Consider the following 9,052-nt stretch of genomic DNA (forward strand, 5'->3'; position numbering starts at 1 on the left):
CCCTCAGGGTGGCCCTCAGGGTGGCTCTCAGGGTGGCTCTCAGGGTGGCCCTCAGGGTGGCCCTCAGGGTGGCTCTCAGGGTGGCCATCAGGGTGGCGCTCAGGGTGGCCTTCAGGGTGGCTCTCAGGGTGGCTCTCAGGGTGGCCCTCAGGGTGGCCCTCACGGTTGCTCTCAGGGTGGCCCTCAGGGTAGCCCTCAGGGTGGCTCTCAGGGTGGCCATCAGGGTGGCCCTCAGGGTTGCCCTCAGGGTGGCCCTCAGGGTGGCTCTCAGGGTGGCCTTCAGGGTGGCCCTCAGGGTGGCCTTCAGGGTGGCCCTCAGGGTGGCCCTCAGGGTGGACCTCAGGGTGGCCCTCAGGGTGGCTCTCTAGTGGCCCTCAGGGTGGCTCTCAGGGTGGCCCTCAGGGTAGCCCTCAGGGTGGCCCTCAGGGTGGCCCTCAGGGTGGCCCTCAGGGTGGCCCTCAGAGTGGCCCTCAGGGTGGCTCTCAGGGTGGCCCTCAGGGTGGCTCTCAGGGTGGCCCTCAGGGTGGCCCTCAGGGTGGCCCTCAGGGTGGCCCTCAGGGTGGCTCTCAGGGTGGCCCTCAGGGTGGCCCTCAGGGTGGCTCTCAGGGTGGCCATCAGGGTGGCCCTCAGGGTGGCCCTCAGGGTGGCCCTCAGGGTGGCTCTCAGGGTGGCCCTCATGGTGGCCCTCAGGGTGGCCCTCAGGGTGGCCCTCAAGGTGGCCCTCAGGGTGGCCCTCAGGGTGGCCCTCAGGGTAGCCCTCAGGGTGGCCCTCAGGGTGGCCCAAGCCACGGACCTGCACATACATGACTCACAGATCAACAAAAGTTATCTGTATTAGTCTTACATTTAATACAGACAAGAAGGATAATATTACAACACTAAGCACTAAAACTTAACTCAAAAGATATATGTGATCAAGTGCGTTTAAACTCTGGTAATATAATCGTAAAGGAAATAATCACCTGGGGAAATATAATTATTATAACATACAGTGACATATTACCACTCCACATCATACAACACACACACAAAAATTGACTGATGAATACCTTCATTCATTACAAAGAAAATATTTCGCAGTATATTGATTTTAAGAGGACACGGGGGTAATATACTGGTATTTAATTAATAAGAAACTGTGGCTAGCCTGGGGATCGAACCCGTGTTGTTTTAACCCGCCTCGTGGGAAGAGAGCTAAAACTCACGACGTTCTAAACCAATGGACCATACAATCCTATAAACATGAACCTAGCGAACTAGGCTTGCTTCATGTTGCGAGGAAATACGATGGTGGTGGTTGCCTCAGAGCTAATTTCATTCTATTCCTTGTTTGGTGTACTAGCGTCCACAAGCTGTACGTGTATTACTGTAACCACGAGGCGGGCTAAAACAACACCGGTTCGATTCTTCGGCTAGCCGCAGTTTGTTTTTGATTAAATACCACTTGTTCGTGGTTACAATTATACTGGTATATATTGGTTACTTTTCAGACAAGATTATTGCACATGACACCAGACATAATTTAAACAGGTATTAACACTCACACAAATGTAAACTTGCTTATGATAAATTAGACACATGTGTAACTCTTGGGTATCTTTATTGAGGAAACGTTTCGCAACACAGTGGCTTCATCAGTCCATACAAAGGAGAATCTTGAAGAACAGGAGGGGAATGAGGTAATCAGTCCCTCAACCTTGAGTCGATGTGTTCAGTCCATCAATCTTGAATATTCAAGATTGATGGACTGACCACATCGACTCAAGGTTGAGGGACTGATTACCTCATTCTCCTCCTGTTCTTCAAGATTCTCCTTTGTATGGACTGATGAAGCCAATGTGTTGCGAAACGTTTCCTCAATAAAGATACCCAAGAGTTGCACATGTGTCTAATTTATCAACATGTCGGTTCTCTGAACCATTCATCTACAAAACTTGCTTATAATTAAGCATAACAAAACAGGGAACGAGACAATAGCAACGACTGAAGCTCTGGCTTCCCACCAGACCTTATCACAGACAAACACTCTGGGAGGTACGTCCCTGATCTCATGTTGACATCCAGGTTCCTTCTGAGTGTCAGTGATGCTGCATCCTCATGTCAGAATATCACCCCACAGTTTCTCCCATTCTTATATCCAAATTTCTTTCAGTACTTTGGCTCCGTGAGCACAATACCTCACTCAGCTGCGCATAGCTGACATGTCCTCACGTTACTTTAGCCGCAGCTAAACCAACAAACATGGTCTGGTTTATCTACAAGATTCAAACCATAATTCAGAAGCAAATAACACTATAATAACAGAAAATAACAGATCTTACAAAGGCAAACAGTCAACAAATGACTGTTAAACATAATTTTTAGAAACAACATAAATGTATCGTATATAAATAATATTTAAAAATTACAAACAATACATGAAACAACATGTTATAAACATAAATATATTGGTTAAACTTGAATATAATATGAAAAGAGAAAGAATAAACACAGAAGTCCGATAACAAGTTCAGGAAAATAGGCGCAAAGTTAGGTTAGGTTAAGTCATCAGATATATACTAGAAAATACTGGGTAACATACATAATCAGAGGCAATAAAGTAAATAATATTAATATGAGAGAGGTTACATAATATTTTACACATAAAATGATCGGATCTGCACCAACATATTTCAACTTGACTCTTCGCCGTCGTTGTGATTTTGTCACCTTTTCTGAACGCTGGAAGTTCTGCCACTGAAGATTTTGGAAGTTATCCCAGCCATTCCAGGATTCTGGAAATAAGTTCAACAACGTTTGTGGTAGGGCACGTGTACATGACAATTGTTCCAAGAATATGGTCCTCGTTACCGTGCACAGTGTTGGCAATTTGAAGCCAATTAGATGAGGCATTCCTAAGTTATGCGAGAATATAATCGGAGGAAGAAAAGAGAAAAAAAAATCAGGCAGTTTCTTGAAGAAACCCCTTCTGGATTAATAATAATAATAATAATAATAATAATAATAATAATAATAATAATAATAATAATAATAATAATAATAATAATAATAATAATAATAATAATAATATTAATAATAATTATAATTTCTGAACCTTTTACGAAGACAGTCTATACATCACATGTGATATAATTAAAGGGGTAGGAGTTGGGTAGCTTTATTACACACGTAGCCTCCTCAGGCACCTGGTCCTGTAGTCAGTCATAAGAGTCCCTCCACCAGCAGAGACTGACAAATCAAAACAACTATGTTTGTAGCATCGGTGAGGAGTTCGTAGACAGTGATTAAGTATACATCCATACACTCAACGATCATCTACATTTGTAAAGTTAGTTCTGCGATAATCATAATTGATGCTTTAAAAATCCAAACTCGCTTTACCAACAGACATAATTGCTGTCTCCTACCGCACACCAAATAGATGGACAGTCTGTAAGTGCTGCTTCTATATCTTCCCTGTCTCCTGACCAGGCAGTGGCTGCTGCTTCTCCACAATGTTGATAGAGACTTTCGTTATACTTCCCCAGACTTTACCTTCAGCACCAAAATTGCTGCCTGACAGTAGTGCCTCTGGTCAACTCCACTGACGCCGCTACCCATTTTACACAGATGAGTCAAGAGACGAAGCTTGGATTAAGCTCAACCAGTGCCCAGACGTGAATACTGCTCACTTGTTTGAGTCTCAGGGCACTTCTGACACCAACTGAGGCTTAAATAATAATATAATAAATATCTTTATTTCTACAAGTACATGTACAAGGTATACAGTCCTAGTTGACATCAATGACATACTACTCTATAGAAAGCCGCTTGTTATGCTGAGCATTACAGGAAAATTAGGTCAGTTTTGTCCCAGGATCCGACCCATACCAGTCCACTAACACCCAGGATCCCATTTTACTAATGGGTGAAAATAGACAACCGGTGAAAAGAAACACACCCAATGTTTCTATCCGCGCTGGGAATCGAACCCAGACCTTCGCCGTGTGAAGTGAGAGCTTTAGCCACCAGGCCACGGGTACCGTCATGTATACACCCATCCGAAGTTTTTCCTAGCACCTCAAACAACAATCCCACTGTATCACCATTATCAGATGCTGCTTTTTCAGTGGTTGCTTCCAGACCCGGGCCGGCACAAGACCAGCGAATCTACTACTGCTAATTCCAGTGACGAACACGATCACGTTATCTTTCTCTTACTACTGATCCAGATGGCGAGGCTATGACCTCACAAAAACTTCAACTGCAGAGTTTTGTGTCATATAACTTCCTCCAAGGTTTTTGTATATAACTTCGGATCCCCTTATGCGACTGGCATCATATTTTGAACTCTTGTCACCTAACACTAAGTAAAGGTTAGTAGAACAATTTATAAGTGCAGAGGTCATCTGGTAATGTTGACATTCATCACTCCTGAAGTTGTATTTCCTTGAGACAGCTTTAGAATAGATCATTCCTGAAGTTGATTTCCCCTAAGGTAACTTCAGAAAGAATCTTTTCACCACCATCAACATCTCAACTCTCGTGAATCCTGCCTCGAAGAAGGTCGGTGCTGAAGAATAAACACGTACTGTGACTGAAACAACAAATAACAGTTACCTGCAGATTGATGAGAATTAGACACATATACAACATCTGGGTATCTTTCTTGTAGACTTTTCCCCATCCAGTGGCTTTATCAATACAGATTCAAGGACATAATTTGAAGACAGTAGAACTATATACAAAAGATGAGGTAATCAGTCCCTCAACCTTGGAGTTAGTGTGAAGAGCACCTACGGTGCATGGTCTCAGACAGGATCGCGGGAGCGTTGACCCCCGAAACCCTGTCCAGTGATATCCAAAGCTCTAATAAAACTTAATTACTCACTTGCATACCTTCTTAATTACTCACTTGCATACCTTCTTAATTACTCACTTGCATACCTTCTTAATTACTCACTTGCATACCTTCTTAATTACTCACTTGCATACCTTCTTAATTACTCTCTTGCATACCTTCTTACTTAAACTTTAAACTCTGGTCAATCTTATTTAGAGAAAAGTAGAAGGTTCCAGTTTGTCTTTTTTTAAAGGAAAAACCTGAGGAAATTGCAATTCTGACAGAATTAATGTGATAATTTCTGAATGAGTCATCCACTTGGCTTCACTTTTCAACGCTGATAACTGGATAATGTAAATTCTGAACGGATTCTAACTTAATGTGCTTGTGTAATTTGGGATATTAATCTCTGTTAAATAACAGCAGAATGCTTCTTCAGTTTGACTTCAAACCTGCTGATTCTTAGTGGAAAGTTTAAATTAGATTTGGGCTGTTTATGTCCTAGTTATCCCCTTTTCTCCTTCTCTCTCTGTCTGTCTCTCTCTCTCGTTAAAAACGTGAGTTCTGACTGTTCTTCAAAGAACAGAGCTTCGCTCTCAGAAAACTACCAAAAACCGTTTCGAGACTTGAAGTTCCTCTCTATCTCATCAAAAATAAAAAAAAACAACGATACGCATGAGCAATGTGAAGAACAGCGACAGCAAGAGGACTCCATCATCCTGGGATCATACCAGAGGCGCCGTGTCACTGCCGGTGTCATAAAGTCTGTGAGAATCTTGGGTAACGATTGTACCAGCCACTTGTGGTCATCCTTCGGGTTAAATTAACTTATTCACCTGAGGTGTGATAAGGTTAGGATATAACCTTACTAACTTAGAGATTATATATGCCTGTTAGCATATCTTGTTAGCTAATCTTGCCTCTTGGTTAGAGAGTTCTCATTTATCTAATATTTACTGGTAACTAGTAATCACGAGGTGCTAGTTCACCTTCCATGCTGGTATCTTTGCTTGTCAGGCTTGCTAGCAGGAAGGCAGCCTGGAAGCCTCGAGCCACGGACACGCTGGAACACCTCCGATTACGTCCGTTCCGTGTCTCGTGCGTGAGGGACTCCTCTGGTCCAGTGCTCCTGCTTGTCCATCGTCCAGTTTAGCCTGAAAATAACTAGTACTGGAGATCTGTCGACGGAACATTCACCATTCCGAATATATGTCAACGGTTGTAACCCATATTATCAAGGAGGCAATTGCAAGTTTTCATTATTATTATTATTATTATTATTATTATTATTATTATTATTATTATTATTATTATTATTATTATTATTATTATTATTGTTGTCATTTAAAGTGAGAGACGAGAGACAGAGCACAGGATGAGAGGAGAATAAGAGAGGGATGAAGGATGGGGAAGCGATGCAGTAGTGAATAATTATGGAGGAGAATATACTCTGTCTTGCCAGTATACTGAGAAATGATTTTTTTTTTGTTAGACTATAACAGGAATAGCATGCATGTGGCTGGGACGGACCGGGTTAGGATAGATCAATAAAAAAAAAACATACTTATTGGTAGACGGGAAGAGAGAGGTAAAAAAAGAACGTGGTCTGACCACTTTGGGCGAGTTCTAAAGGAATGTTTTTTGTCACATAGTGACCAATGTAGTTTCAAGAAGTGCTGGAGAGACTGGAAGTGTGGGGAGGGTGGTGCTGGAGGGATGGAAGAGGCTAGAGAGTGTGTGGGGAGGAGACGAGGGAGGTGGTGTAGCATCAGGGATACAACAAAAACAGCCACACGCAAACCACAGCTAATTCACTTGCGTGTGTATACACACTGACTGTAGCAGTGACGTAGAGGCACGTAAGTTCCTCTGTCTTCTAATAATATCTTAATTTTTCCACTATAATTTACCTTGTCCGTAATTACTATTGCATTTGCTATGTTTCGTAAGGTGAAGTCCAGGATCTTTCCTTAATTCATGGTATAACTTAACAAATCTTTGAGAACAGTTGTGCTGCAGAGATTTGAGCTTTACTCAGACCTCTACAACACAGTTCTCCTCAAAGAATTAAGTTAAACAATGAAATAAGAAAAGATCCTGGACTTCACTTACGAAACAAAGCAAACGTGATGTAATTACGGACGAGGTAGATTATAGGTGAATAACGAACATTCTATTAGGAGACTGAGGGGAACTTTCGTGTCCTTTAATATCTTCATAACAAAATCCACTGATGAACCCTGAGTATTCCAGCGATCCTTTATTCACGAGTTAAAAGCGTCAAGTTTGCAATATAAAGTTGGTTGATAAAGTTATATTATGACGAATATTTTTGGTAAGTTTGCTTGGACTTAGGAAAGAGTATATGAGAATCATACACAACTTAGCAGACGTAAACTGCGTCAGCCAGAAAAAAACGTCGATTGAGGATCACAGTAATAAAAACATTGGCATGACTTGTAGTTTGTCTGGCCTGTCTTTACAGCAAATAAAAAATTGATTTCTGCTTCTGCAAGAGCAGTTATCACTCAGAAAGATTACTTGACTCACTTCAGAATAGTTATCACTTAGAGAGAGTATTTGACTCACTAATAAAAGTTTCTCCCCCTCCATCTTCTTCTTCGCCATCTTATGTTCCATCTTCTCCTACATCTTCTTCTCCTCCATCTTCTCCACCATTTTCTCCTCCATCTTCTCCTCCATCTTCTTCTCCATCATCTTCTTCACCTTCATCGTCTTCTCCTCCATTTCCTCCTCCATCTTCTCTCACGTCTTCTCCATCATCTTCTTCACCTCCATCTTCTCCATTTCCTCCTCAATCTTCTCACACACCTTCTCCATCATCATCATCACCTTTATCATCTCCTCCATCTTCTCCATTTTCTCCCCCATCTTCTTCCACAAATTCTCCATCATCTTCTTCACCTCCATCGTCTTCTCCACCATCTTCTCCACCATCATCTCCACCATCTCCTCCTTCCCCACCAACTTCTGTAACACAATTCGTAAATACAATCTGTAGAGAACACTGGAAAATTTCCTCCAGTAACTTACAAAACTTACTTCTATGTTATAATTATTACTACCACTTACTTCTAACTCAACACTACAGCAACACTTTACATATGATTATATAATGTTTAAGTGCACAGTTGTTCCTTGAGTCTTGTGTTGTACAAGTGTTACTGAGTAAAGGATAAATCTTCAATTTGTCTTAATTTAACGACCACTGTGTTGGCTGGACGTGTGTTTGTTTATCTCACCTCATTTCCAGTTGCTTTCCTCCCAACCCACACCCTCCAGTCCACACCCTCCAGTCCACACCCTCCAGTCCACACCCTCCAGTCCACACCCTCCAGTCCACACCCTCCAGTCCACACCCTCCTGTCCACACCCTACAGTCCACACCCTCCTGTCCACACCCTACAGTCCACACCCTCCAGTCCACACCCTCCAGTCAACATCCTCCAGTCCACACCCTCCAGTCTACACCCTCCAGTCCACACCCTCCAGTCCACACCCTCCAGTCCACGCCCTCCAGTCCACACCCTAAACCCCACAACCTTCCACGCACACCCTCCATCCCACAACCTTCAACGCACACCCTCCACCCCACAACCTTCAACACACACCCTCCAACCCCACAATCTTCAACGCACACCCTCCACCCCACAACCTTCAACTCACACCCTCCATCCCACAACCTTCAACGCACACCCTTCACCCCACAACCTTCAACGCACACCCTCCAACCCCACAACCTTCAACGCACACCCTCCACCCCACAACCTTCAACGCAAACCCTCCACCCCACAGCCTTCAACTCACACATTCCACCCCACAACCTTCAACGCACACCCTCCACCCCACAACCTCCAACGCACACCCTTTACCCCACAACCTTCAACGCACACCCTCCACCCCACAACCTTCAACGCACACCCTTCACCCCACAACCTTCAACGCACACCCTCCACCTCACAACCTTCATCTCACACCCTCCACCTCACAACCTTCAACGCACACCCTCCACCCCACAACCTTCAACGCACACCCTCCACCCCACAGCCTTCAACTCACACATTCCACCCCACAACCTTCAACGCACACCCTCCACCCCACAACCTCCAACGCACACCCTTTACCCCACAACCTTCAACGCACACCCTCCACCCCACAACCTCCAACGCACACCCTTTACCCCACAACCTTCAACGCACACCCTCCCCC

The sequence above is a fragment of the Cherax quadricarinatus genome, chromosome 9 (assembly GCF_038502225.1).
Source record: "Cherax quadricarinatus isolate ZL_2023a chromosome 9, ASM3850222v1, whole genome shotgun sequence".
Lineage (NCBI taxonomy): Eukaryota > Metazoa > Arthropoda > Malacostraca > Decapoda > Parastacidae > Cherax > Cherax quadricarinatus.